Source organism: Paramisgurnus dabryanus, chromosome 19 (assembly GCF_030506205.2).
Source record: "Paramisgurnus dabryanus chromosome 19, PD_genome_1.1, whole genome shotgun sequence".
NCBI lineage: Eukaryota > Metazoa > Chordata > Actinopteri > Cypriniformes > Cobitidae > Paramisgurnus > Paramisgurnus dabryanus.
Window position 1 is genome coordinate 1236257 of NC_133355.1, and position 6001 is coordinate 1242257.

At 38.7% G+C, this 6001-nt stretch overlaps 1 protein-coding gene across 1 annotated transcript in view; it reads left to right on the top strand.

Annotated features, from left to right (window-relative positions):
- Positions 1 to 6001, top strand: part of LOC135775162 (CD209 antigen-like protein A) — a 214706-nt gene that overhangs the window by 84282 nt on the left and 124423 nt on the right. The gene's annotated exons all lie outside the window — the stretch shown is intronic.

Consider the following 6001-nt stretch of genomic DNA (forward strand, 5'->3'; position numbering starts at 1 on the left):
AAATAAATAAAATATAGAAATTTAATAAATGGATGAATAAACAAATATAATGATAAAAATGATAATAATGAAATTGATATAAATAACATTAAATAATCAAGCAAAGAATAACTAATGATTATAAAATGATTATGTAAATAAATGATTAGGAATAAACAAAAAAAAAACCACACATAATAAAAACATTCTGCACGTGAGGATCTAAGGTAGGATCCTTCACTCCCAACTAATACTCTTATTCTTTTAACATTAGTGGTAATTAATATAGTGCCATCTAGTGGTTTTAAATAAATAACAGTAGCAATAAGCATTAAGACATATTAAAGAGTTTTGATAGGATATTCATATGATATGATATGATATGATATGGTACTTTATTGTCAGACAAAGTCTGAAATTTTTCTTGCATCACAGTATCCAGGTTTACAACAATTAACATTCATTAAGCAATGACATACACTTCACACAAACACAAGACACATTATACATTACATACCCTTCTCCAATTACATCACATTCATAGTACTCTTGACTTTTGGTTAAACGTCTTATTCAGTTCTAGGGTTGCCTGATACACAAAAGAATTTTTCAGCTTCACTTTGTTAAATTTTGGAACTCTGTATCTTCGGTTTGATGGTAGTAATTCAAATTCATTGTGCAGAACATGATTAGAATCAGTAACTATATTATTAGCCAGTCTCATTAGATTATTATAGTATGCTGACTCATATAGCTTCACAAGGGGCTGACCTACAATCTTTGAACAGATTTTTAGTAGGTTAAATAATAGGGGTGGGCAAAAAAATCGATTCTTAGATGAATCGCGATTCGGACGTGGGCCGATTCTGAATCGATTCACAAATGTCAAGAATCGATTCTTAAATGTTAGTTTACAAAATAACGCCACGTTATCAGAACCAAAAGGCGGAACTCAAAGCGGTGATGCACACGGACAACTTAAGAGAGCGCGCCCTGCAAGAGCGCATAGCGGAGCTTACAAGAGCAGAAGAGAAAGAACACTTTAAATGCTTGTAGGACTATATTGCATATATCTCTACATTGAATTTAGGGCTGTCACCATTACTCTATTCTTTTTGAGGAGTTTTAAAAAAAAATCCTTGAGTACACGTCGAGTACTCCTTAAAATAGCGGAGATGCGGTTTAGTGAAACAAACAGAAGCATACAAATCAGCGCTACGCTGCCTCTCTCTCTCCCTCTCGTTTGCTCGCTCACACACACCGTGCGTGTGAATCAGCAAGTGTGTGAGGCAAGAATGCGCATCCATGTGAATTTTGGAAGTTAAAGACGACTGAGCTGCAGTGGCATGGCAAAACACATTTGAGAAGAAAGGCGCAGCAACTCAAAAAGACCTGCATGTTTCACAATTACTCCAAAAGACCATAATGACAATTTTGCGCGTGGAGCAGCAGTTGTGCGATCTACCGGCATTGCCTTTGCGATCGACGTATTGGACACCCCTGCCCTAAACCATCCGCAGACTGTTTAGATATAACATGAATATACTTCTGAAAAAATATGCACATAGTTTGTTATTCAGTCGCTGGGTGCGCTGCATTATATAAATACAGTAATACTGCCAATCACTGTGTACAATGATGATGATTAGACGCTTAACGTTCGTGGAAGTTAATGCGGGTAATATAAAGAATTAATATGTCACTCTAATTTAATATTTTTACTGGTTTTAATGTCTTACAACAGAAACAGGACATGTATGTATATAAGAATGACATTATTTATCCCTAGTTGCATTAAAGTACAGTATATGACAGTTCAGAGACTAGCAAAAGCGCAAACATTAACCTGGCTTTGAAAGCAAATGCGACGTAATGACGTCACATATATGCAAATTAGTACGTCAAGAATCGATTATGAATCGAATCGGGACCCTAAGAATCGATTCTGAATCGATTCATGAGGGTCCAAGCGATTCCCACCCCTATTAAATAACCTTGTTTTTAACTTAACAGGCAAACTCCTATACCAAATACAGTTGCAATATTGCATTACACTCATTATAACAGACAAGAAGAATGTGAGAAGGATCGGTTTTCTTACTCCGAATGACCTAAGACGACGAAGAAAAAAGATTCTCTGCTTAGTTTTTTTACAAAGAGCCTCAATATGATCATTCCAAGATAACATGTTTTCAATCGTTACTCCTAGATACTTATATGTTTTGACCTGTCTGATTGTTTTATTATGGATGAAAACAGGCGTTGTATTTATATTAGTATTTGCTGTAGACTCAAATATAATTTCTTCGGTTTTACCTGTGTTAATGACAAGATCATTTTTCTCACACCATTCAACCAAATTAGTGACACCCTGTTGATGAAACTCAGGGCTGTTCCCATCATGCAGCACAGATATTAACACAGTGTCATCAGAATACTTCAATACATACTGATTTAACCTGTCAGTTGGACAATCATCTGTGTACAAGGTGAATAGTATGGCAGAACTAACACAGCCCTGGGGTACTCCAACATTAGTTGTAATAGCAGATGACAGTGTCTTATTCACTTTAACTTTCTGAATTCTGTTAGTAAGGAATGACATATACCACCTAATCAAATAGGGGTTTACACTCAGTTGTACAAGTTTTGACACCAATGTATTGACCTTAACAGTGTTAAACGCGGACGAAAAGTCTAGGAACAGAGTTCTGATGGTTGCATTGGGTTTGTCTAACTGTTTGGAGATGATATGCACCAAAGCAGCAACTGCATCTTCGGTACTACAGCCTTTCTTGTAGGCAAACTGCCAAGGATCAAGTTTGTTTTTAACCATCCTGACTAAGTGCTGAAGCAACAATCTTTCAAGACATTTCACAATTACTGAAGTAAGGGCTAGTGGTCTAAAATCTTTAAATTCTCTTGGACATGAAATTTTAGGTAATGGTTTTATATATGCTGTCTTACTTTACACAGGAACTGTATGTGTGTCAACTGAAGCTTGGAATACTGACTGCCACACTGGAGCCAATTCTACATATATACACTCGGTGCCTATAAAAAGGCTCAGCCAGAGGAGACCGGTATCATTTGACTGATCTGAACGCTTTCCTTTGGTTGACTCCGAACGCTACTGTACAGATTACCAAGTGAATTCTGCAGACTTTCAAAAAGTTTCAAAACTTTAAGCTGCTTGACGCACTGTGTACGGACAGACAGTTTATTTTAACTCTCTGTAAACCGAGTCTAGGCACAGTTAAGTCTTTCAGTTATTCTTCAACATCATGTTTCGTTCTTTAACATCATTGACATGGAAGGAACAGATGTTGAAAACATGCATTTTATTCTGCCGAATGCTGTGCCGAACTTTGACAATGTCCTTGATATCGGACTTTCGTCACAAGTCGGGCGCGCTGCCGGTTGTTTAAATCCATGTGGAGGAGAGGAGGATGATGAGGAGATGGTGGATGTTTATCCAACACTTACTGAGGGCGAAACGCCAAAGAGGTAAGATGCAAGTTAAAGCAAAAGTCTGACTTTCATGCTGATAAGTTTACATACAGTTATTGTGTTGTGGTGCTCACGAACTTCACCCGCCGTTTATCTTGACAGGCAGAATACGCAGACAAATTTTAACTCATTTAACAAAAAGCGACCAAAATTAATAAAACATCCCCGAGATGTGATGATGGTGGAATGGATTTTGTTCTGCTGAGTGCCATGCCTGACATTGTCCCAAACAACAGACATTTGTTAGACAGACACGCCGGTAGTTCACATCCACGAGGAGGAGAAAAGGAGTTTACTCCTGCATTTGAGGAGGCGAACAGCCCCACAGGTCAGATGGAAATTTTGTGTTCTTGACAATCTTTAAATCTGTGCCATGCTTGTTTCTCAAAAGTTTTGTTGGCCCTTGTAGATACTGATATCTTATTACATTAAAGTCAGTAATATAAAGCATCCATTCCTTCAGAATGATAAAGTGGAAACACTGATTCCTTCAGAGGTTTGTTACATCATTACATTTACTACAACTATCTGTCCATTTATAGACATGTTTCCATCCAGGTTTTGTTATCGTGTGAATATGCGTAAAAAAGGTTTTCTATTCAAATGGCGATAAAATGGTGTCCGTGGTAATGTCACGAATGATGAAAGCGAATTGTCACATAAGTTTTTGTGTTTCGCAAAAAATCTGACCTTGCGAAATTATTTACCTAATTTCTCTAATGCTCTTACAATTAAAGCTTAGCCAGGTCAGGTCTGATGTTTGTGGTCCCTGTAATTTGAATTAAATGTGCTTACACCAAAGGGACCTGATTATGAGAAGAAAAAATTTAATAAACAATAATAAACATGAATCATTTTATGGATAAGTGATTGAAATTTTTAGCACTTCATGAAGTAAGAGCGGCTTAAGCTTAAGTTCAGTGCAGCTTGCGTACCCTGCGTATAGGGGGGATCAACTCTGGTGGGGCAAATCAAAACAGAAAGTTTCAGGCTGCAATGAGAGCGCCCATTGTTTGCTGTTATGCCATTCAGAGGTTACACGGGATGAAGATCTATCATGTGACATCACATTCATTTGTGTTAAAGCTATTTTTTTGACAAAGTGTTTCCAAAATATTTTTTGAGGTATTGACATTGCGTTTATGCGCTAAAGCTTTTTTCACAAAAAAGCCTTGGATGGATACATGGCTTGTAAACATCGCTGGAAACATTTATTTGTCTGTCTGTCTGTCTGACCCACCTCTGGTCTTCTCCACAGCTTAATGCTGATTCACCTAATCCTTATCTAAAGGATGATGCTGGTCTGACCAGCTCTGAATTAAAAACTAAAATCAAACCGGACAAACGAAAGGCATTCTTTGGCTGCCTCTGGAGGGGCAAGGTGGAGTCAGTGCCGACTCCACAGCTTACAGCGGATCCAGCTATCCCTGATGTTAGGGAAGTTGTTGATCTTGCATCACAGTCAAAGACCGACGTTGGTCCGAAGAAACAGAAACAAAAGGCTTCAAAGAGCCGCAAATCTAACCTCCAGGGGAAAAAAGTGACTGTTGTGCCAACGCAACAGCTCAAGGCCATTTCAGATATTCCTGTTGGCATGGATGTTCCTGATCTGGCCGGCCCCCAATTTAAAAACAAAGATTCATCCGGATGAACGCAAGACATTGAAGCAACGCTTCCTTGGATGCTTCCGGAGGGGCAAAGTGGAGTCAATGCCGACTTCACAGATTGAAGCCAATCCAGCTATCCCTGATGCCAGGGAAGTTAGAGATCTGGCAGATTCTCAATCAAAGATTGTTGGCTTAAAGAAACAGAAAGAAAAGGCTTCAAAGAGCCGATCATTTCACAACCCTTGGAGAATAAAAGGGAAGAGTAAAGTGAAAAAAGATGCCGATTCAGCTATTCCTGATGCCATGGATGGTGCTGATCTGGCCAGTTTTGGTGGCACCGCTGCAGCCAATGCCAGGCTACAGAAGATAGGTGCCATTCCAGCCAATATCGGGCTAAAGGGTGGCGGAAATCCCGACCCAAATAAAGCTCCTAGGTCAAAAGATGATAAAGATGTCAGGCCAAAAGCTGTTAGAAATCCCAGACATCCTTGGATTCTTAACCCAAGTAGAACTAAAAATCCTGGGCCAGAAGATGATAAAGTTGTCAGGCCAAAAGAAGTAAATGGTTTTTAACGGGCTATTAAAGCGCTAAGCGAAATGAAACCAGCTGATCCCCCAGTGCCTAAAGGTGAGTGTACTGACTTCATTACTCCTAGGGTGGGTTGCACCAATATGTGAAATGGTTTCTTCTGAACCTGAAAAATGTATGCTGTACCTTTCATCTGTGAGTATATGAGTGTTAACATGTACTGTAACCTCATCATTTTTCTGTGTGTTTTTCAGAAACTTTTTATTCTAAATATGAACTCTTAGAGAATGAAGTGCGGTGGCTGTGGCAAAGTGTACAAAGGGATCCGTAAATTGGATGGCACTCCGGTAATGCACTTGTATTTATATCGAACACA